This window comes from Dreissena polymorpha, chromosome 1 (assembly GCF_020536995.1).
Source record: "Dreissena polymorpha isolate Duluth1 chromosome 1, UMN_Dpol_1.0, whole genome shotgun sequence".
Classification (NCBI taxonomy): Eukaryota; Metazoa; Mollusca; class Bivalvia; order Myida; family Dreissenidae; genus Dreissena; species Dreissena polymorpha.
Window position 1 is genome coordinate 121295987 of NC_068355.1, and position 26613 is coordinate 121322599.

The 26613-nt window shown below is 35.5% G+C and overlaps 1 long non-coding RNA gene across 5 annotated transcripts; it reads right to left on the reverse strand.

Moving 5' to 3' along the window:
- Window positions 1–416: 416 nt before the first annotated feature.
- Window positions 417–6941, reverse strand: LOC127847262 (uncharacterized). 5 transcript variants are annotated; one of them, XR_008033890.1, is made up of 8 exons: window positions 6527–6939; window positions 4900–4997; window positions 4481–4644; window positions 4126–4324; window positions 3607–3689; window positions 3373–3393; window positions 3101–3183; window positions 417–2046 (listed from the first exon to the last, which is right to left on the reverse strand). It is a non-coding gene; the product is annotated as an uncharacterized LOC127847262 (long non-coding RNA). The 5 variants fall into 5 exon arrangements; XR_008033889.1 differs by having other exon boundaries at window positions 4900–5000; XR_008033893.1 differs by lacking the exon at window positions 4481–4644 and having other exon boundaries at window positions 4900–5000; window positions 6527–6941.
- Window positions 6942–26613: the final 19672 nt, after the last annotated feature.

Sequence of the window (26613 nt, forward strand, 5' to 3'; positions counted from 1 at the left end):
GTATGTATGCACTTGTTTGAGTAGAGAATGCCAAAAACGGGTTAACGTTAATAATGAACTTACATTTAATTCTACCTGTCGAAATAACAGATTATATTTTAAGGAAAATAGTCACTGGCAATCGCTTTGTTTTCCCTTGCAAACCAAACACCTTTTTTAAGATTTGAATTCACGTATTTTTTTCAAACTACCTTAATGTTAACCAACTTATGTACCTAATTTTTGCATAAAATATAATAGAAAGAGTGTATTTTAAGCACTGAAAAATTATGCCGATGTGTCATCCATATGTTATTTGTTGAAAACAATATAAAAGTAATAATTAATGTTGTTATACACGTATAATCACCGCTGACTTTGACAGCATTATCATTATATAAAAACACTAATAATTAAATATGAACCAAAGCAAACACTTATCAAACACGTAGTTTAATATTATTTTGAATCACTTACATTATAGTATATATACTTACTGGGAGTGCACATGTGGATCAATTGTTAAACCCTTGTTGGTGCCAACTTAAAAATAATATGTACCAACAGGAAAATTATAACAGTGTGACTCAATTCTGAATATACAGAACCAAATCGAACAAGATCAATTTCGCATACATGTCAAAACACTTAATTACATTTCAGATGGCAGATAACATGGTTAACATAATGACTAATCACTTAAAACAACCGACAGTATAGCATCATATCGCAAAGTGTATAAACATTATTAATTATTAGCTTTGTGCCTGCATTTACACATCACATATAAATATATGTTTCAAATATGTTGTGTTCTAGGTAATCTAAGTGTGTGTATATGAAGAGTATTCGAAAAAACAAGTAAATAGCTTGTGTTAGAATGCATAAAAGAGGTCAGTCGCAAACGCGATAAATTGTTTTAACAATATCTTAGTCTGGGAAATGGGTATGTTAATTGATCTTTAACCATAAATGAGAAAAAAAACATAACTAAATCTGGCATCTTAGTAATTTTCATCGTCGTTGAATTATAAACTTCAATAAAAACATGGGAAAAAATGCATAACTCCTCGCGAATTTTTGTAGATCAAGCAATTTTGATATGAAAATATATATAAACATACCAATTATATACACAAAGCAAATATGTGAATTGATAGCTAATGTGAATATCTACACGCAAAACAAATGCACAAAAATCTGTGTAGGAAATTATTGTAATATTTAACAACTATTTAATCAATTCTAGTGCGATATTTACGCAATAAGTTACATTTTGGTAAATGTTTACTTTAAAATAACTATTAAGTACTCAACTACAAGTCAGACACCTGTCATTCAAAACAAATTTTGTAAAATTGACAAAATATTCATTTGTATTCTTCATATTATAGCAGTAGTTTAGCAGTAGTTTTTTTATTTTATTTAAAATGTAAATTTTATCCGACTGAATTTTTTGTGTGCCTTCTCTGAACGTTTAGCCTTCTAGATTGATTTGTTATCATGTTTGCTATATTCATTCATATTCAACAAATTTAGGGTAAAAAATAACTTGTATAGTGAGTAACTCGTAGAAACTCGTAATAGAAAGTACAAAGAAACACTCATTGGCCGAACTATATACCAATCCTAATTTGTTCGGCGATAAGATTATGAACAAATATCGTTTTTGGCAGAACCGTATTAATAAAACATTCAAATACAATAAGCACACATATATCGTTTTCGAAAAGAGTATATAGAACAAGAAAACACAAAAAAATGTGGCAACTTCATCCTTTAACGTATTCTCCTAAACGTGCATTATATGTGTAATATTTTTTTAAGTTAAAAGTCCCCGTCGCTTTTTTGTTTCAATAAAATTTCTGCAAAAGTCTTTGACATTTTTCCAACTTCTGTTGCGAAGGTCATTCTCACTTTCAATTCATGCAAGTATTTCTTTTTTCTCTGGTAATTTACCCATTATCAAAAAACGATCAAAGTGTCTGTGAACAGCTCCTTTTTCGTTTTCACTCCATTGATTGTTGGCTGCTTGTTATGTTCTCCTGGTATTTGAAGTACTCTTTTCTGTACATGGATAATAAAACACAATATGACGTCGCTAACTGCCATTTGTAAGATATTCATATTAAATATATATACTTCAGTACAATTTTTCATAGCAAAATTACGACAAAAGCGTCCAGGTACTTACGGCACCTGATAATGACATAGATGTCACACGACAAATTTGGAAACATTATTTTGCCTAATGAATCAAACAATTACTTTTTTAAAAATTGGCTGAATACACCGACGTAGCATGTCATTACATATACCAGGTTGTTCCAAACATGTTATCAAATTTCGAAAAAGTATACAATGAATATTTTTTACAGATACTAATAAGACAAAATGTATGCACGGTTTAATGAAAGGTATTGTACTTCTCTGGACAAATGTGTTGGAAGAAAAAAGAACTGGTGAACGGACTGTGGTTCACGGTAAATCATGTATGTATTGTGCGGTGGTGGGTATAAAATGAACTATCTTTTCTTACCCATGTCAGAATGTATCGTATAGTAAAATATCGAGTAGACGCTATTGTTTTTTTGTTGTTAAGATAAAATATCAACCAATGTCCATATGTAACACGCAAGTTAAATTTCCTAATGTCTCAGAGTTTCATACACAGTAATTGGCAGCGTATAAGTCTTATACTGAAAATTAAAATTAATGATATTACACTTCTTGGATAAGCGATGATTAACGTTTTTGTGATTATGATGAAGTCGATGTTTATAGACTACAGTGGTTAATACACATGCTCACCAGTTTCATTGACAAGTGTAAATTCTAAATTCTTTGTGTATATGAAGATTTTGAAAGACAAGTAGTTCATAGTCACTACAACTGGTAAACAATATTTTATTCTTTTAAAATTCGCATAACGTGTGCTATAACATGTTAATATAATGATCATCGACGTACGTGTTATGTTAAGCCCAAATACTAATTAGCATCACCCGGAATAAATATTGGCACAATATAATTTAAGGCAAAATTACGCCCATTTCACTGAAGACTAAACCAAACCAGAAAATACCCCTTAGTAGCTTCGACATAGTGAAATATTACAAACCGTCTCATCGACTTCTTCCGTGTGCACGGGGGTTGTTTGTCCTGGTTCCTGGCTGTCCGTAGATCTAGTAGTCATTGTGTTGCCTATTCAAAACAACAATAAAAAATGGTATAACACATAATTTACTCAGGGTTAAAATGTTCGTTATTCATGAAACCATTTAGTACAACACATTGGCATTAATTCTTTGTACAACAATTACAATAATTTCATGATGTTCATAATATGATTTTAAGAATGTGTAGTAATAACAAAATCACTGTGAAACATACCCTTTTTTGTTCCGTACATTTCTGAAAATGCAAAAAAAAAATACACATTATCAGACAGAACGCATTTCAAGTAGAGCTTGACGACGTTCAATGATAAACCATTTTAATTCACGGCTGAAAGGTATTTAACGAGAAAATACGCCTTAGTAAGGTAAAATTACGCCCATTTCACTGAAGACAAAACCAACCAGAAAATACGCCTTAGTAGCTTCGACCTTGCGAAATATTACAAACCGTCTCATTGACTTCTTCCGTGTGTATTGATGTTGTTTGTCCTGGTTCCTGGCTGTCCGTAGATCTAGTAGTCATTGTGTTGCCTATTCAAAACAACAATAAAAATTGGTATTACACATAATCTAGTCAGTGTTAGAAAGTTCGTTAGTTATGAAACCATTAAGTACAACGCATTTGTATCAATGCATGTGTAGTAATAACAAATCACTGTGAAACATACCCATTTTTTTGCTCCGTGCATTTCTGACAATTCAAATAACAAATACACATTATCAGACAGACCGCATTAAAGTAGAGCTTGACGACGTTCAATGATTAAACATTTTAATTCACGGCAAAAAGATATTTGAATATCTGTATTTAAAAAGAATAACTCATGAATGAACATGAATGCAATCATGAAACTGATTGGCTATATTTATAAAAATAATAATTCAAAAGACATTTAAAGCTAATTTAAAATGTGATAAATATCAGTGATAAATTCATCACAGATGACGTCTTAACAATAGAATGTACCTTTCTCCATGGAAGTGTTGGTACTCCATAATCATATCGGAGTTCCTCGCCAATTGCAATGTCTCTGTCGGCGAAAGTGCATAGATGGGGAGTTTGGTTGACTTCAACTATTTTCATTACACAATTTTGTTTTGCGTCTCCATTTTCGGCATCATTTATCATTCGACCCTCGTGGAATATATCGTTGGTAGCGTCAATGCTGAATAAGACATTTAAATAAACACTTCTGGTGCTTTAAACTAAAATAACGCGCATGCCAAATTTAATTATTATGGTGAAAAAACTAAAGATTATTCTTCTTCTAATGGCGTGATTTAAACGTTTGATGTGCAAAGTAAAGCTAATTTGTAGTTACCAGCAAGATTTGTCTCTGTATTTAAAAAAGTAAATGAAGCTGCCTTGACCCTCCTGTTCATACTCCTTTTCTAATTGCATGTTTTACTCGTGTTATCAGATCCCCTTTGTATTCGAGAAGAAAGTCTCCTTTTTTAAAAGGCTAAGTGGCAAAGACTCCTTCGCCTGAAATATTTATATTTGTAGACATTTTATATTAATAATCACTTTGGTCAAATAATTGAAGGCTAGATATAGGCGCCAATAGTGTTTTATTCATAAATAATCAATAAATCTTTATGCTACTTCCATACTTCTGCCCAGTATTAAGTAACCCAATAGTCCATGTTTGTTTTCTTCTTTTTAATGGAAAGGGGCTACGATGTTCTTTTATTATTTCTAAACGTGTTTAAACATAACCATATACAAAAATATTTGTACCTATGACATCATTGACGGTTTTTACTTCAAAACCTGGTGGATCAACGTAATTCTGACAGTACGTTCTTGCGAGATCAAGGGGACTTGGACCCTTTTGGCTACTAAATGTTAAAATGGAAATGTCGATGAGAAAAACAACAAGAGCTGTCAGAAAACAGCGCGCTCGACTATTCAAGTGCTTGACAGTATAAAGTAAGCCACCATGGGGAAATTGTTCATATTCAATAAGGTCAAGGTACTATAGTCATATTCTAACTGGAAGAGGACCATAATTGAAACATATGGATCCTATGTCAATGCCATGTTACTTGTGAATATGTTACTATGTCGTAATAAATAAGTTTAAGCCAAACATATTGATCGCTTATGTTTTAAAGAAATGGTTAATTATAGACGATTCTGAGTTCAGGTTTCCACAAAACATATGTATTGAACATTTGTAAAGATATAAAACAAACTAATAAGATTGTATTTCAAGTTGGGGTCATGTTGGTCAAGAAGTATGCAAAATATGAAAGCAGCATGTCAAGGGACAATTAAAATATTTGAGGTGGTAAGCAAACTTTAACAAAGAATTATTAATAATATGCATATTCTAAGTGAAAAAAGGGGCCATAATTCTTACAAAATGTTGTTTACAGTAGTCTGCTCTTGTTTATAGATTGGGGTCATGTTGGTAAAGAAGTATGCAAAATATGAATGCAATATGTCAAGGGACAAAGAAAATATTTAAGGTGGTACGCAAACTTTAACATAGAATAACCAATAGTATGCATATTCTAAGTGAAAAAAGGGGCCATAATTCTTACAAAATGCTTTTTACAGTTGTCTGCTCTTGTTTATAGATTGGGGTCATGTTGGTAAAGAAGTATGCAAAATATGAAACCTTATGTCAAGGGACAAAGAAAATATTTGAGGTGGTACGCAACTTTAATAAAGATTTATCAATAATATGCATATTCTAAGTGGAAAAGGGGCCATAATTCTTACAAAATGCTTGTTACAGTTGTCTGCTCTTGTTTATCGATTGGGGTTATGTTGGTAAAGAAGTATGCAAAATATAAAAGCAATATGTCAAGGGACATAGAAAGTAATTGCGGTGGTACGTAAACTTTAACAAAGATTTATCAATAATATGCATATTTTAAGTGGGAAAAGGGGCCATAATTCTTACAAAATGCTTGTTACAGTTGTCTGCTCTTGTTTATAGATTGGGGTCATGTTGGTAAAGAAGTATGCTAAATATAAAAGCAATATGTCAAGGGACATAGACAATATTTGAGGTGGTACGCAAACTTTAACATTCCAACGCTCACGCTCACGCTAACGCCGACGCCGGGGTGAGTAGGATAGCTCCACTATATATATATATATAACGTAAAACACTGTAGAGCTCTAGGCAGTTTTCGTTATATATATATAACGAAAAACTGTCTAGAGCTCTACATTGTTTTACGTTTATTTAAAAAATATATTCGTGAAATATGTACCGTAAAACAAGCTTTGTAATCAAATGATATTAATATAAATCGATCTTTAGAATTCGTCTTCCAGTATTACTTTAAAGTTTACATAAAAACGCTTTTTAATAGCAATTGAAAGTTGTAAACATAATTAAAAAGCTTACCTTAGTTTAATGCGTTTGTTCGCTCGAAACTCCATTTTTCCAACTTACTTTCACTAAATGATATAAATACCGAGTGTATGATTTTTAAACAGCGCAACCGGGGAACTGTTATAAGCCTGGATACACACTCGATTGTAATTTGGTCAATATTTGTGTATATTTTGTGCATGCCACAAACCCGCTAATCGGGGAAGGCGTTGGATTTCTAATTTAAATTGACAGTTTGGTATTTCATACACGTAGATTAGAGATTTTCGCCTAAAACCAACCGGGGAATTCCCCGGTTGGTAGGTGTTCCCCGGTTTGTTGGTGTGTATTCATACGATTTTCCCCGGTTGGTAGGTTTTACAAACTCACACACACACACACACACACACACACACACACACACACACACACACACACACACACACACACACACACACACACACACACACACACACACACACACACACACACACACACACAATTCTTAATGATATCATTTCAGCTGTTGTTATACATGTATTTATAATATCACATACCAAAGTCGAAAGCGAAAGTTGGTGTAATATTTGTAAACATATAAACTTATAAAGTATTCAATAACCACACTATTTAGCTATTATCGATAACTTAATTTACTTTACCTTACACGAAAACGAAAATTCAAGCTAAAGTTAGGTTATCCATAATATACTGACAATATCATCCTGTAGGTTATTACAAAGAAACATCATAGTCGATTTGAGCGAATATAATATAAACAAGTTTAAACAGATCACATATGAATTTTAGTAAAACGAAATTGCTAAAAAGGCCATCTTAAGTTACTGTTAATGCAAGACACACTAGATGTCTACTCATTGTCAATACGGGAAGAGCCATAAATTGCATAAATTTGCAGTGCCCGAACACTCTGTACAGTTCAACAATAAGCTTATTCCTTTTGGATTCTGTTTTTTCACAAAACCAGAGAGTATGGATCACAATACTGTCGGTGAACTTGTAACAGATTGCACATTTACTTGCAAATTGCCTCGACATCGCCATACTTAGGATCTTCGTTGACTTGTGGTTCACAGAGAGTGACGGTGAAGTCTTAGAAATGACGATGGCGGTAAGCGGTCTATCAGCTTCAAATAGCTTTAAATCCTCGCGACATGTAATTTTATTTGCAATGTATGAGCGTCTTTGTCCTTGTAATTCTAACACTGTTTTTATTGTCCGTTTCCATGCCATCTTTCCGGGGAATACACCACTTTCCAGATAAGTTTCTAGGGTAGGCATCAAACTGTACTTTTGTTATAGTCTGTAGATGTCAGGAATCAGCCCTTGCATATTTATGCACCCTAAGCAATATCGTGTTAGTCTATGTATTAACACTTTCTTGGCCAAGAATCTAACTGGAAGCCGGCACAGTTGCCCGAAAAACTCAAGCTTCTCAAAGTCTATCAGTTCTTCCGCGGATTCAATGCTTAAGCATGACAATGCAAAATCGGTGTTTGTGTACCTACCGACGCTAAGAATTTGTTTAACACATCTTCTATGGGATATTTCAAGTTGAATTATGTCACCATTAGAATAGTTGCACCATAGCGGCGAGCCATATAAAGCTTTGGGCAAGACCACATGAACATATATTTTACGAAGTGTTATAGGATTAAGTTCAGCAGGATTAAATCCACAATGAAGGATAGAATTGAGAGTACCTCTCATCTTTGACGAAGCTTCACACATCATTGCACCGCTCGACATGTTACGGTCACATTTCAGTCCAAGATGTGTGTACGTTTCTGCTTCCTGTATAGTTTCACGCCCGAGTGTCCAAGTACGTTCAGGTCGACTGAATCGCTGTTCGTTGAATACTATAACTGCACATTTTGATGGATTATATTCAAAGCGCCATTTACACGAATAGTCATAGCATATTTTCATCATGCCATCAAGTGCAATTAGAATCATGTCGTCTGCTACTGTAGGACTGTTCATATTCATTCCGTACATACAAAAACCTAGACCAGAATGTTCAAGAGCATTGATTAGTCCATTTATATATACAAGATAGCAGTTCGGTGAACTTTTCCCGCCTTGGCGAGTTCCCTAACAAACAGGGAACCATTTTGATGTATGGCCACGATTTTTGACACAACTAATCATGTTCGCGTATATTTCCATGAATGCGAGCAGTGAAAAGTCGTCTATTTTTGTTTGGAGCTTGTAAAAGAGGCCGTCATGCCACACTTTATCGAACGCTTGTCTCCCATCCAGGTAGCACACGTATAGCTTAGACCCATGTTCACGTGCAAAATAGACACTTTCACGTAACATGAATGACGTCATCAAACAGCCAAGGCCCTCCTGGAAACCACCCTGTTGAATGTTAATGTCAGTCATCATAATTGTACTACACCGTTGTAAAAGCACAGATTCAAAGAGCTTTAACACAATAGAAGTAAGGGTTATAGCTCTGTAGCTATCCAGATTGTCCTTTGGTTTTGATCCTCCTTTATGTAGCGTTATTATAACACCACGCTTGAGAATGTCAGGAATGTACACTGTACGAAGAATTGCAGTGAAGAAATTAGCCAATAATGGCGAAATAGCACGCGCTACTGGCTTCAGATGCTCGTATGTTATACCATCATATCCAGGAGCCTTTCCATTTGGACAAGAACGTATACACCTCTCAATGTCTTCGGGCATTACTGTGGCGTTGCTGTCAGGTATCAATGTCTCACACAGTTGCCGAACGTTTTGTGACACATGATCACGCCATTTGTCATCAAAATGTTCAGAGTTAGATGGCGAATATAGTCTTTCAAAATAAAACCCCCATTGTTCCGTAATCGCTTTCTGGTCACGATGTACAATTTCACAGAACTTGATACCAGATGTGGACTTATTACAGTTATAGGCCATACGACGTGTGTTGACCTGTTTCCAGAAATCATTTGTATTCATTTCTGCAGATTCGTCAATTTCCCGGTTCAGCTGCATCATATGCCCATTTGCTGCCTTTCTATGGGCTCGCCGGAAGTCCCTCTTTGCCGTCTTATAGGACATATACTCTGTGTTAGTTTTGTTCCCCGGACGTCCAGCACGACACCACTGGGACCTATAATAACGCATCTGTTTATGGTATTCACGTAAACCACTATCCCAGTACGGCTTTAAATGAGACTGTACAATTACGTTTAGATAGTAGCCCCAAAATGGCGATAGATGAATTATCATCAAGCATCTTAATGTTGAAGGTGGCAATGTGGGCGGTTCGTTACAACAATTTAATTGTTTTCAAATTCTGACCTATAAAGCACTGTCATGCGTAGCTTTGCACCTTTTTAAACGTGCGAATCATGCCTCTTACTGTTGCTCCAGTCGAAGGGACTTATAAGTGGCGTATTACAGTACGCTGCTTAGTCATTACAATTTATTGCAAGGTAACCATCGTTGGCACAGCCTCTCCATATTTTTTTATTATTAATTTATGGTAGTGCAGCAATCGAAAGCAAATGCCCAAACTTTTTTGTAAGAAGAGCCTCATATGTAAAATAAAAATATAGGGTTTTATGAGTGTTAACACTGAATGAATTGAATGCTCCATGATTCGAGGCTACGTGTTAATAATTATAACCAATATGAACTTGTGTGATGCATATAATTCATATTTTATTATCCAATCACTGTTGTGATCTGTCAGCCATGTATATCAGAACCATGGCTGGAATAGCTAGATTGTGAAATATTAATATTAATTATATCCAAGTTTGTGGGAAAAATAAGGAAAGGTGTACCCTTATGATTTATGGAGTCAAGTAGACGTAAAACCCGTTAATTGGAAGGTTGGCCTCTGCCGTCCATAGTTCAGTCCTACGTACAAATTCCTGAAGATGACTCACTAGAAACATCACTTTACAATCTCTTTGTAGTTGCATCATTCCGAATGATTGTGCAACTTTCACATTTTTCGTTTAATTGTATCGCTTATTACAGGAGCATATCGATCATGAAAACTGCGTGGGTCGGTGAATTGGTACTGATTTTGAAGTCGCCTTCTTTCGTCTGCACAACTCTACTGGCCGCTTTATACGGGGTAAAATCCGCGATGATGCAATGCGTGACCGATCCCGTCCTGTGATTACGGGCGCTGTAAGCACTGTAGCGTGATTTTATGTGAGCGTTCAGAGGCGCGGTTGAGTAAAGAAGGCAATTACGGAGCACTTGAATCAATTAAAGATGAATCGAGTTGGTTGTTAAATAATTTAAATTTGGATGCTGCGACCAACGTTGCGCATCGAAATGGACGATAATGGAGGAAAATGTTAAGTATTAGAACAATTTATATTTAAAATGAAAAGTATGCACAACTTAATAAGATAACAGTAAAGTAATAATTATTATGAGTTCAATCCACTTGAAACAAGAGCTGTCTCCATCGGAAGACATATGCCCCCGAAAAACGCTTTTTCGACACATGCATACCAAATATGAAGGTTAGATCTGAAGCGACATAGAAGTTATGAGCATTTTTCGAAATCTAAACGCAAAGTGTGGCGGAGAGACGGACGGACGTACAGACAGACGGACGGACAGTGCGACTGCTATATGCCACCCTACCTGGGGCATAAAAAGCAAGAACTTAAAAATATGTATAACATGAGTTATCAATAACTATCGACTGTCTCGACCATCTCCTATTAATACTGATTTATACCATTTGTAGTGAAATAGATACAAATATGGTAATCAAACACAGTAAAAGGAAATGATAGTTATAATAGTTTTATATAGTAATGTGTATTATATAATCTAAGTCTTTATGGTATTGAAGACTTACATGAGTTCATTGAAATCAAAGTTAGAGATCAACAAATATACACACACAAATGGGAAGAAAGTGAATGAAAAAATAGAACGTATTAAATATCTCGGTAATGAGCAATTATACGGCTAATGAAATAACCTATTAACACAATGATAGATCATATAACCTTTTAAATGATCGATTGCATACACATTAACATTTTTATTCTACACTTGTAAATACAATATTAGTGTAAAGTTTGCACTGCAATATCATTCCAGGCGAAAATCAAGTACTGTTTTGTTTAAAGATATATGTCAGCTCTTACTTAAGTAAGATTGCATACATGAATACGATTTTGTATTGTGTTTTAGTCGATAGATTGCAATCAACAACGATTATTATGTTGTTTTTATCATGAGATAGCAAATCAATGTTTTATTTAGATAGAAACAGTTTGTTTGTAAATAAGTACACACTGTAATGTATGGAAACGTATATGGTACACCCTGATACTGTGATTATGTCAACATTCTATGACGGCATGATATAAAAAAGGTGCCATAACGTCAAAAATAACTCATCGTGTCGACTAAAATTACGATGGCAAGTCATTTTCAAAAGAGCATGACCCCTAAAATTATGTTGTTTTGTCGATATAAGATAAGTTGTCAAGACTTAAACAACCCGCATGTTGGCATCAGAGCCTAAATCTCCGAAGATATTTGAACCTAGCCGTCATGTAAATTTAACTATTTCTGTGTTGTTTACTGTATGACGGCATATATCTTGATGACTTGCAAGTAACATAATGTTGACATGGCGATATAACTAAAGGAGTCGATATAATTTATGTGGACAAAGGGCGTTGTTTAAAAATTATGGAAGCGTATATGGTACCCAAACAATATGGTCATGCCGGATTAGTTTATATCGACTTACTGTGAAATAACATTTTAGTTAAGTTTTTATTGTGCTATATTGTTTTGTTTATTTTTGCTCATTTTAAGTTCAGTTTTTAACGCAAATGTTCTATTGAGCGCACTTCAGTACTTTCAGATGTAACCTTTATATTTGGTATGCATGTGTATATGAACAAGGCCTTTCCATACGCACACACATTTTGACCCCTTTGACCTTGACCTTGAACTTAGGGTCCGCGTTTGGGTTTCCAAATCTGCGTTAGGGTTTCAAAAAAATGCTCATAACTTCTATGTCGCTTCAGATGTAACCTTCATATTTGGTATGCATGTGTATATGGACAAGACCTTTCCATACGCACACAAGTTTTGACCACTTTGACTTGACCTTGACCTTGAACTAAGGGTCCGCGTTAAGGTTCACGATCAGCGTTTGGGTCTCGAAAAAATCTAATAACTTCTGTCAAAGCATTTTTCGGGGCATATGTCATCCTATGGAGACAGCTCTTCTTTATTCAACCATTTCTATAATTCTCAAACCCATTTGAAGAAAAGTACAAAACACTGTTATTCATGTCAATGTAATCATTCTGACTTCGATGTGTTATTGACAATTATATTTGTATGGTTATGATAATTTTTCCTCCAAATGATTGACGTTCAAATGTTTTTTTTAGCTTTAACCATTTTCTATCATTCTGAAAAACATTTGAATAAAACTACAAAACAATGTTATTCATGTCAATGTTAATCATTCTGATTCGATTGAGTTATGCCCTTTGATGCCATATGCACTATAAGGTATAACCTTTTAGGTTTCTGCACTCAGAAGACACTAAGGGATAGGCGGAGGAAAAAAGATAGAAGGACCAAGAGGCGCATAGGGTCACAGTACAGAACAGACGACAGTAGCAGACCGACAGACAGACAGAAGACAGACATACAGACCGACAGACAGACAGACAGACAGACAGACATACAGACAGACAGACAGACAGACAGACAGACAGACAGACAGACAGACAGACAGACAGACAGACAGACAGAATACAGACAGACAGACAGACATACAGACAGACATACATACATACAGACATACAGACATACAGACAGACAGACAGACACATACAGACAGACAGACATACAGACAGACAGACAGACAGACATACAGACATACAGACAGACAGACACATACAGACAGACATACAGACAGACAGACAGACATACAGACAGACAGACAGACATACAGACAGACAACAGACAGACAGACATACAGACAGACAGACAGACAGACAGACAGACAGACATACAGACAGACAGACAGACAGACAGACAGACAGACATACAGACAGACAGACATACAGACAGACAGACAGACAGACAGACAGACAGACAGACAGACAGACAGACAGACAGACAGACAGACAGACATACAGACAGACAGACAGACAGACAGGACATACAGACAGACAGACAGACATACAACATACAGACAACAGACAGACAGACAGACAGACAGACAGACATACAGACAGACAGACAGACAGACAGACAGACATACATACAGACAGCAGACAGACAGACAGACAGACAGACAGACAGACAGACAGACAGACAGACAGACAGACAGACAGACAGACAGACAGACAGACAGACAGACAGACAGACAGACAGACAGACAGACAGACAGACAGACAGACAGACAGACAACAGACAGACATACATACAGACAGACAGACAGACAGACAGACAGACAGACAGACAGACAGACATACAGACAGACAGACAGACACAGACAGACAGACAGACAGACAGACAGACAGACAGACAGACAGACAGACAGACAGACAGACAGACAGACGACAGACAGACAGACAGACAGACAGACAGACAGACAGACAGACAGACAGACAGACAGACAGACAGACAGACAGACAGACAGACAGAAGACAGACAGACAGACAGACAGACAGACAGACAGACAGACAGACAGACAGACAGACAGACAGACAGACAGACAGACAGACAGACAGACAGACAGACAGACAGACAGACAGACAGACAGACAGACAGACAGACAGACAGACAGAAGACAGACAGACAGACAGACAGACAGACAGACAGACAGACAGACAGACAGACATACAGACAGACATACAGACACATACAGACAGACAGACAGACAGACATACAGACATACAGACAGACAGACAGACAGACAGACATACAGACAGAAGACAGACATACAGACAGACAGAAGACAGACATACAGACATACAGACAGACAGACATACAGATACATACAGACAGACAGACAGACATACAGACATACATACATACATACATACAGACATACATACATACATACATACATACATACATACATACATACATACATACATACATACATACATACATACACACACACACACACACACACACACACACATACATACATACATACATACATACATACATATTGGTCCTTTCAATGCCTATATCAAGAAATTGGCTGCCCAGTGTTTAGCTCACATAAGCTCTTTAGTACTCATTGTGATATTCGATCGACCTGTGTCCGTTGTGAACCTTTGCCTTGTGAACACTAGAGACCGCATTTCTTGTCCGATCTTCATGAAACTTAGTCAGGAAAATGGTCCAAATCATAACTCAAATGAGTTCTTAACTGGTCATGTGAGGTCAAAAACAAGGTCACTTGGTCAACGAATAAAGACCTTGTGATGGTTTTATTTAAATCATGGACGAGTACGAAAATTGTCAAGATCGGTGGGGAAATATGGCTTTAAGGGGCAGGCGCAGTTTTCTCTATATGTATAGTTTGTTTGAAACTGGTTCTGGTCCGTCAAAAAACATGGCCACCATGGGGTCATTTTCCATATATTTTATGTAGTAAAAGAAGCTTGTGAACACCCTTAAAGACACTTTTTTTGCCAATCATTATGAAACTTAGTCAGAAAATTGGTATCATTGATTTTTCAGACAAGTTCGAAATTGGTACTGATAGGGGGGGGGGGGGGGGGGGGAATTGGCCGCCAGGGGATGGGGCAGTTTCTCTTTTTGTTTATAATGCAGACATGTAAAAAGTCTAGAAGTTTCAATTTTAGCCCAATCTTCATGAACTTAGGTCAAAACTTTTGTTTCCTTGACACTTTTGAGTTGTAAAATGGTTCTGGTCAATCAGTATTAAAAACCATGTCTACCAGGGGGTCGGGAACCATGTCTACCAGGGGGTCGGGAAGCATGTCTACCAGGGGGTCGGGAACCATGTCTACCAGGGGGTCGAGAACCATGTCTACCAGGGGGTCGGGTAAAACCATGTCTACCAGGGGGTCGGGAACCATGTCTACCAGGGGGTCGGGTAAAACCATGTCTACCAGGGGGTCGGGAACCATGTCTACCAGGGGGTCGGGTAAAACCATGTCTACCAGGGGGTCGGGTAACCATGTCTACCAGGGGGTCGGGTAACCATGTCTACCAGGGGGTCGGGTAACCATGTATACCAGGGGGTCGGGTAACCATGTCTACCAGGGGGTTGGGTAACCATGTCTACCAGGGGGTCGGGTAATCATGTCTACCAGGGGGTCGGTTTATTGTCTATATATGCTTATATTAAATACTTTGGAAGACCTTAACCTTGACTTGAAGTCAGCCTTTGTCATATAAATGTTCTTAATTATTTGCACACGAGTTAACTCGTTTTTCTTTTCATATCATTCCCTCAGGTGAGCGATCCAGGGCCTCTTAGCCCTCTCGTTTGTGTTACTTGTTTTTGTTGTTTAAGGACATGTCCTTAACTTTAGTTCATTTGTCTTACTTTTTCTGAATAAATACTGAAGAACAGACTGAAACTCATAAGCTGTTATGTTGTTTTATAAATCATCTTTTTAAATTTGATATTTAGAATTAGAGATTTATCATTTAAATAATCAGCTTCTATGCGAAGATTTGAAGCTCAACTTTTGTTAAATCTAAAATTGAATCGTATTTTAATGCTCACCATAATAGTATCTGCTTGATACATCACTGCAGCTATTAAAGTGTTGTCTTGAACGCGCTTTCCGGTCTTTTATATGTAAGATGTTTAGTTGTCTCTAGTTGAAAATGTGATTTTTTGTGAGGAACTAATTTGAATTTAGCCGAATTTAATACCAAAACTAACCTACTTACATCGATGTCGCGTGGAAACGAGCGTTTCAATCCTTATACATGTAATTACAGTTATCAGTCTGCATGTGCATATGTTTTCAATGGTTTGGCAAAGAGACAATATAACTTTGGATTTATTCCTGCATGAATTTAGTAAGCGCCCCTTTTCGACTGTGTACATGTCACACGTGGCATAATTAATCCAAGATGTCCCACGCTCGATGCTCGATTTCCTCGTGCGCCTTTTCGAAACACATAAGTTGTCTCCCATTCGGGTAGGTATCACGAGTATCCCGGGTAAAAAGCGGTCCGTCTTAATGTGTATATGACTCATATCCGCGAAAATGACAGAAAAGTGCGAATATGGACGAATATAAGCAATATCGACACTTTTTCTGCAATGTTTATTTCAATGTTTAATGAAAAATACACAACATGTATTAAATATGCAAGGTAAAAATGTTTTATATTTGATTGTTACTATATATTATAGTGTATTGTGTATTGGTACGTAAAAATATGCACGTTATTTTATTGAACACATGATATCGTAGTGCTACATTCAAATGTTTCAAGAATGAGTATAACCATTATAGTTGCGCTGTAATTGAAAAACAATGCATGTCCCGGTAAAATTTTAGATTTTTCAACAGTTCATATCCAATACCCCGATAAGTTAAAATACGAAGCCTATATAATTAAGATTAATATTACAGCTGTTACATTCACTTATAAAACATTATATTAACGAAAAATCTAAATAATTATCTGCAACTCATCTTGCTTCCAGTTTTTTATAAAATATATAAAATATTCGATATTTTACATGACTCACCCACTCCTCTAAGCCGAAATGATCCGTAAAACAAAATAGTGTCTTTGTGTCTTATGAACGAATCTTCACTAAAACTAAATTAAGATTCACATAGTAAATCGAATCATTTCTGTCGTCAGTTGTTTAAACGAAAGTACGATTGATATTCAAATGCATTATTTTTCTCTTTCCGGGATATTGTTTTAGTAAGGTGATGCTGCATTAACAAATATAAATGTATATGAAGTAAAAACACCAAAAATAAACCAAAAAACGAGACATTGGTAATGGAATTTTCAACATTAGGCAATAGAAAATAAATAACTAAATTATCATCCAAATTTTGGGGAAAATTAGGGCGGGTGGGTGTATTTATTTTTTTATTTTTCATTTTATGTGACGGACATATTATTCATTATAAGTAATGAAATGTTCATGAATGTGTTGGTTTATATGCATAACGCTTACATGTATGCATGTATGTTAAATTATATAGAATAAAAGAAATACATTATCAAAATTTGACTAGATCTATTGTTTTATTTTACCCTTTTAATATCATGTTAAACTTTTTCTGACAAAAATAAGATAAATACCTCACGTCTTTCAAAATATGTCTTGCATTTGGTGGCTGAATTTATAGGAATGGATGAAACTATAGGGGAAATGTATATTTTTATTATCCCTTTGACCATGCTGTGGACAATATGGATTATGACTACAAAACATGCTACTTGCTGATACTTACGAATGGAAATATAGGGCAGAGGTGACAGGGATATTTTTTGGAAGTGGCTGTCTTAATGTATGCTGCTTTCTTTCATGTTTTGGTACGATTTTGCGCTGATGTAAAATTTCAGTAGGAATTTTGTTTTGGTCAACAGAGTTTGGACCGAATCCGTCTCGAAAGTGGTCGGAACAGACGCGAGTATACGCCGTTGAAAACCAATTTTTCGGCTAATTGCTATCATCCAAGCTTTTCTTGTACACGAGTCTTTATGCGATTTATGTAATTTTACTTTTTTGAAAATTTACCGATTATACCGCTAAAATTATGGCATTTAATTTGTTTTCCTTAACACCGGAAGTAGGTATACATACCCGCACGAACGACAACTCTGTCAAGACGGAATTACGAAAATCTGGACACATTGTTTAAGAGTTTAACTAAAGATTTTCGCTGGGATAATGACGTTATTTCGTAAAAAAATGACGTCATTTCACAGTAAAAAGTGAAAATTATCGATAATTTTCAGTGTTAATTTTCACTGTTTGAAACAGTTAAATTATCAGTTTTCATTCACTAATATTTCTCAATAAACCAACGGAAAGCATAAAATAAATAGTACCTCAAATATAAGATATTTTTAACTTGCATAAAGTTATTATAGCACTAAAAATATAGATCCTTTATTGGATAAACCACATTCGTCGATTTTATCATATTCGCGCATTTGAAATCATCATTTATTTTCAAATGAAAAATGCCACTTGAAACAGTGACATTTTTAGACAATATTTACTGCATTCATAACATTCAGTATAAATAAATACATTCAACATTTTGTATTCAAATTAAAATATAACCAGGAAAAAGTAACATCATTAATTACTTGTGGTCTGGCGCTAATCGGCCCAAAAATACTTTGCTATTTTCTAAAGCATATTGTATATCTAAATACTAAAGTTTTCAGACGACATCAAGAATAATTATACATTCAGTATATTATATAAACATTATGTAAACTTATACAACAAAGTGTGGTGTCGGCGTGGTTATATTATTTGCGGCGTGTAGCCCTAAAACAATCTTCTGGCACTTCGTCATGTTCGGGGATATGAATTTAGAGTTGGAAAAATGATGTCTATTAAATTGTTATATATTGACACAATAACATATTTATCACATATTGTGTATTTTTTTAATATTAAATATTGAAATGAACATTGAAGAAAATGTGTTGATATTGGCTGTATTCGTCCATATCCGCACTTTTCGGTCATATCCGCGGAAATGAGTCATTTACGCATTTTAGACGGACCGCTTTTTACCCGGGATTCTCGTGATACCTACCCGAATGGGAGACAACTTATGTAGTTTCGAAAATCCCGAATAGTCAATCAGAATAATGTACACTAGTGAAACATCGGGCAATTATTATTATGTAATCAACTGCAAGAAAAATAAAATGCCATTAAAGTCAAGCGTTACTTTTTATATTTGCCGTGCATTTTTGTCGTTTTACAATGATGACTGCACGTATAATATATATATATATATAGGGTCAGACCATAGACCGATCTAGTCAAAAGGAACGTGTATCACAACTCATATAAAACTATACCGGCTCGTAACAAATATTCAATAACAACTTGATATGTGTCATACACGTGCATCTCATGGAGCTTCACATTTTTAGTGGTGAAAAGTGACGGTCAATGTCATCCTTCAAGGTCAAATGTCAAATATTTGGCGTCTGTCCGTCCGAAAACTGTAACATTTGCAATAACTTTTTCAATATTCAAGATAGCAACATGATATTTGGCATGCATGTGTATCTCAAGGAGCTGACCATTTTGAGTGGCAAAAGGTGAAGGTCAATGTCATCCTTCAAGGTCAAATGTCAAATATGTGGCGTCTGTCCGTCCGTCCGAAAACATTAACATTGGCAATAACTATTTCAATATTGAAGATAGCAACTTGATATTTTGCATGCATGTGTATCTCATGAAGCTGCACATTTTGAGTAGTGAAATGTGAAGGTCAAAATCATCCTACAAGGTTAAATGTCAAATATATTGCGTATGTCAGTCCGTCCTTAAACTTTAACTTTTTATGCCCCTGAAGGGTGGCATATAGTTTTTGAACTGTCAGTCTGTCCGTTCGTCAATCAGTCTGTATGTTCGTCCGTTAGTCCGTTCGTCCGTCCGTCCGAAAACTTTAACATTGCCCATAACTATTGCAATATTGAAGATATTTGGCATTCATGTGTATCTCATGGAGCTGCACATTTTGAGTGGTGAAAGGTCAAGGTCATCCTTCAAGGTCAAGGGTCGAATTTTTCAATATTAAAGATAGCAACTCGATATTTGGCATGCATGCATATCTCATGGAGGTGCACATTTTGAATGGTGAAATGTCAAGGTCATCCTTCAAGGTAAATGGTAAAATATATGGCTTCAACCCGGCAAAGTAGCGGGCATTGTGTTTCACGAACACAATGCCCCCTACTTTGCCGGGTTGAAGCCATTGACACAGCTGAGTAGGTGATTTCGCTTGAGTGAAAATTTTGACGGACGTCAAAGAAAGACCGATCACATTAACTAGCCCTGAAATTGATCTACAAATAGCCCAATTTTGTGTCACATTTTAATAATTTTCCATTTCCGCATAAACGATTCATTTGACCATTCAAAAAAAATAAGATCGAATTGCAGAATGAACATTTATTTCAAACATGTACTATAAACATGTACACTAGAGTTTCAGGAACAGAAAATCAAGTAAAAAAATACAAAATAAACATATGATATATTTGTGCCCGTGTAAATATTAAATGTAAGATTTACAACAGGCATTTCGTTAAAAATATTGACGTTTGAAATGAAATGTTAATAAATCTTTTGAAAGAACCATATTTTGAAAGGAACATTCCACAATTTACGAGGATTTCATAACTAAATGACCGCCATGTTTTCAAACAATAAGTGACGTTTCATTCATTCTTTTGCAATCTAACAATGAAATGAAGAACATGATTAATCTGTTTTTTGACAAGTTTGCAATGTCTTTAAATGTGTACAACAATATGAGTGAATTTATTTTAGCAAAGAAAAAAAAACAACGTTTAACTACTTCATGATCAAATCCAATAACAAGAATATCATTTTTTTGTTGATCATCGACACATTGAAAATAAAATTCGAAACGAAACTTCCAATTCGCAAGAAAGCCGAAATAAAAAATCTCAGGTTCCATACGCCTCAGGCAGGTAGTACATTTCCGTCGGTATCCCATTTGGTGCTTCCATGTGTCTTTGCTGCCGAATCCGATGAGAATTCCATAGATGGGTAAAATAGTTCAGAGCATGATGTATTAATGGTATGAAACAGAATCTCAAGCATTCTAAATGCACAGGATCATCAATTTGAAGCAAGCCGCTGTCTACCATATCCTTAAAATAGTTCCTCCAAAACACAGTAAAACTGACTCTTAAATTTACCCAAAAACGTTCAATTCTTTTATTAAAAGTTGATCTCCCAGTCATGTAACTGTTCATTCCAGACATGTTATCTCTGTCATTAAACCTAAACGCTATCTGCATAGCCCGTACCTAAACGTTTTCTGTCCCTGCATCGTCACGAACCAGACGTGGAACGCGACCAATCTGTTTCACAAAGTTAACAAAGAAGCCCGCCATAATTCGATGGTCATTATTCGAATAACATGCCTCCAGCCATAATATGCATCTGGAAAATCCATCAACCGCCCCGTGTATAACAATTCCAAAAGTCTTTAGCGTAACATACCCATCAATGTGTATAGTAAAATTAGGACCTTTATTGGTAGAGACTATGCGTCGCAGGCGATGTGCAGACCTGAGAGCAACACCCTCAGGATCAATTACCTTCAATAACACCTTGTTGTTTCTTGGGTAACTTTGACATTTGTGATTGTGTTGACCAGTTTCCATATAGTTTTATAACCACATTCAGCCATCCCTCTTTTATATACTGAGCGAATCGCTCGTATAACGTCTGGAAGAGGAGACGACGCGTTGAGTTTTTTTAGCCCTAACCTTCGCAGTATCCGTTTCAGTTGACTCAAGCTGAGAGCAGTGTTGTGTAGGAAAAGCAAGAATCCACATATACCCAGACGCGTATAGCCCTGTTTGTGATAACGCGAAATCCAAACATCCCTTTCTTGATTTGAAAGTACAGCTAACTATGAGTCAACATATATTAGTACCACTAAGACACAACTCTGCATTATAAAAAAGTTGTGAGTCGTTAAACACACGTTTTGCATGTATTAGTTAAAGAGAAATATATAAATGAATCACTCGAGATTTAAGCTCTCTCAATGCTCATAAAACCGAACGAACACATTAATATTTATTGTTTGCAAACATTGTATGTTATTTTTACGTTTATACCAAGCATTACTGCTGTAAAAATGGACTGTCTGAGGTCTTGCGTGTTTCGAAAGAATATACCAGAAACTAAAATTCTGTTCGACGCCCGGAAGTCATGAACCAATTTTGCAATAATGTGATGATGTCAAATTTCTGTGACGACATGATATGAAAAAGGTGTCATGGCGTAAAAAAAACTCATCGTGTCGACTAAAACTATGATGGCAAGTCATTTTCACAAGAGCATGACGCCAAAAAATATGTAGATTTGTCGACTTAGATCATGTCGACCAAATATATTTTCGGGAAAAGCCGGACACATTTACGTCGAGACTTCAACTTAATGGCGTTATGACGAGTAAAATTAAGGTGGAAAAAGCTACAAAACTATGTCGACATACCATGTTATTTCACAGTAAGTCGATATAAATTATTCCGGCATGACCACATTATTGGGGTGTACCATATACGTTTCCGTAGTAATGGACCAGTATACTTTATTAATCGCTCGACCAAGTCATATTTCAATGCAGATCTCGGACGTTACATGTTCTGATAATTATGTTGGTGTAAATAATCGTGCTTAGTGTTGGGACGTAAATTATGTGTTACTAATGATGTAATAATAATTTTCGAGAACGACTACACAAAGGATTTGATAGACCTTTATGGCTCGTATGCTCTTAGAACAATTGACTAAATGCAAAGTAAATTTATACCATTAACTAAAGGTCGCCTTGGTGAAATGAATATGTGGTCCACCTCTACGAATCATTGACCTTTAATCTGCTGGATAAAATGTGACATTCATATTCAGACACTTGTTACCGAAGTTACATAACTGGTTTATTGCGTTACTTGTATTGTTATCATATATACATACACTGGTATGACAATATATTTTAAAAGTAGATTTAGTACGTTAAACAAAAGTCACGAAGGTATTGTAAAAATGTATGTGTACTTTTTATGAGCTGTGTCGACACATGTAATTTGATATAGGAATTCTTAACTGAATCACCACTGCACCGTTCCAGTTGCGAATTTTCTGATATTCATTACAGCTGAGACGGCCGAAAACGTCTTCATTCTTCGAATGATGAACGGGTAATTTAGGCCAGGTCTTAATCTATCGTAGTGTTGAATAGCTTTATCCATACGGTTGAATAACAAACTTTAATTTCAAATGTTGATCTTGAACTTCAATGTGGCAATTTTGTTTATCGATTGATAGGGTTATATATATAAAGTCCGAAGTGTAATAGACAGTATTCATTGATAAAATAATAATACCGTCGAGTTAAATGGGATTAAAAAGAGTGTTAATAGCGTTACGTAGATCATCGTCTTCAATGTGTTCTAGAGAAGGAATGAAAGAAGGACCAAACACGAATTCCTATAAAAGCCAGGCATCGACAACGACGTGTCCGAATATGCATATTGTTCCGTTTAATGTTAGTAAGAAGGGAATACTGCATCAATATTTTCACGATATTCGTAAAACGTTCGGATCAGTGACTTATTTTCGTTTTCCTTTTGTTAAAAAAAAATTCTTTGTGTTAAACACGATAGAATCGACATTGGAACGTTTACAACATACGGCCACGGACGGCCGATTAGGTCTGTTTCTACAAGACTATGTGCTAGAGAATAATGGATTTTCGTTCCAAAACTATTGCGATAAGAGTGATAAACAAAGGGAAATAATAAAAGAACACCTACACATCATTGTTAAACATTATAAAACAGATTTTTATCCTGAAATTGTTAAGATAGTATGCGCAATAGCACATCGACAGCAACTCGATATAGAACTGGATTTTTATATCAAACAATTACTGAGTGATGTATTCTCGAAATTGGTAAGTTATTTCCATAATTCTGATTCATTTACTATCCATTTTCTGGTTTTAAGTTCCAGTCACGACATAATGAGTTCAAAATATGTCTGCCAATCACATTTCGTACAACTATTTTATTCACAACGTTTTCCTTTGTTGTCGATGAAAACAGTTTCCTTATTGTTGCTAACTCAAAGGTCGTATTCGGTCACTTGGTTAATAGGCTAAGTCATATAATAAAATATACACGCTTTGACAAAGTATGTGTTTGATCATAGTGAATAAATACGTGATCAACATACGCCGTTCTAAATGTATCAACTTAAAGTTGAAAAAAAACTTTGTAAAACATATTTAAAAAAAGAAATACACTCATGTGTCGGTCGCAGATTAAGTTTTACTTAACTTGATACGCGCTACTCAAGACGACTTTCAACATCAAAGATATGTTACATTATGTAAATGTGATCAGCTATAGATCACTTATCCATTTACTTAGTACAAGCTAATCCACCAACGCATGTGCAAAGAAATTAAATACTAAGACTATGAGATGGCGCATTGTTTTAAAAAGTGAACATATTTAAACTGTATTGGTTTTATTTCTGTTATCCCAACAATTCGTATTATAATCAACCAATAGCTGCTTTTTTAAAAGAACAAAAACAACGTCTTTAACATACGTAAGATGGTGAAAGCTATAAAAAAAATTGAATTGCCATTTAAAATTCACAACGTTACTTTATCTCGTCCAATGCAAAACTTAAATATTACCACGTTTACATCTGTTTATTAAACTGGCTACATATAATTGAAGCAACAATATAAATGCAGACAACATAAATGTCATGCAAATGATTTAAACTTGGGATAGTTAAAAGCTTTCTGACGTTAAGTATTCGTAACTTGACGTTAACGTTTTTATTCTAGTAGAAACGCGTAGAGAACTTACGTATTTCGACAGACCACATCGTCAAATATACGGTATTCGAATTACATATTTCATGATCAGATAAAAATAGACTGTTAAGTCTTACAAATCGCAAACGTTTCTTTTTAGCATAAGCCTTAAGAAAATGAATTTATTTGAAAGTAAAATAGCTGGCTAATGCTATAATGAGCAATTTTATCGATACTTGTTGCTAGTGAAGCGCGTAGAAAATAGTAAATAAATACGAAGGCGTACTTAAAGGGGCCTTTTCACAGATTTTGGCATAATTGAAGTTTTTCATTAAATGCTTTATATTGATAAATGTAAACATTGGATCTTAAAAGCTCCAGAAAAAAATTCCAGAAAAAAAATAAAAAAGGAAAAAATTAGCCGGTACCAGGGCTCGAACCAGTGACCCCCGGAGTCCTGGTGATAGTCTGAAGTAAAAACGCATTATGCCTCTCGGCTATTCCGCCGGATATACACAGTATAAGTTTTTTATACTTTATATAAGCAATCTTCGTAGTTTCGTAAATTCAAATGACAACAACAGAACTCTCCAAATTATTCAATCGTTTCGCGTTGCAACGCTTTATAATTTTTAGGTTTTCAAATCGTCAAAAGATACATATAATGGCTATATTGGACTATGGTAAATGTTCAGTAATACTGTTTCCTCACAAATATCATAAATAAAACAAAAATTTGCGAATCTGAAACAACTTTTTTTTAATTTTGTCAATTTACCAAACCGTGAAAAGATCCCTTTAAAAGGAGCGTACAAATCAATCACGCGACTCGGTGTAATGGTATATAAAACATTGAAATTTAAGACAGCTATTAGCACATGTGTATGGTGAATGAGTGCGGATATTATGAACATCTGAATAAAAGTTATTTTTCAGAACGCTTTTTGTGTTGCTATTTAAGAGTTATCAAAAGGGAACTATTGTGAACTATGATTTATTATTTCATGTCAGACAGAAATCTGTTAGCATACCAAAATGTTGTAAATTGTAATTTTTAACACATCTGCTTGTATATTGATAACAAAACAATTAAAATTAAAAGCAAATACATATAGTGTAATACACATGGCGTTACAAGTTATGTCTTTAATACAAAGCACGTGCCAAAAACTTAAGGGTGTGACATTAATCGCGTTGACGGGAACGCTCTGCAAGGGCGGTAGCTCTCGGGTGCTACAGGGACCAAAAGGGTTACCCGTACTTGGAAATAGTCTTGAGCTCGACGCGAGCCAAGCTCATCAACTGTTCACACGATGGAGTAAGCAGTATGGTAAAATATTCCGACTCAAAGTGTTTGGAAAAAATGTGGTAGTAATTTCGGACGCTAACACGCTGCGCGCGGCGTTTTCGTCCGGGGCGCTTGGTAAACATTTGAACGACAGGGCCGAAAATATCACCAAAGAAGTGTTCTATGGGCGGAAGCACATGGGCTTTGCGAATCTGAGTGACCAAACTGTATTCCTGAGA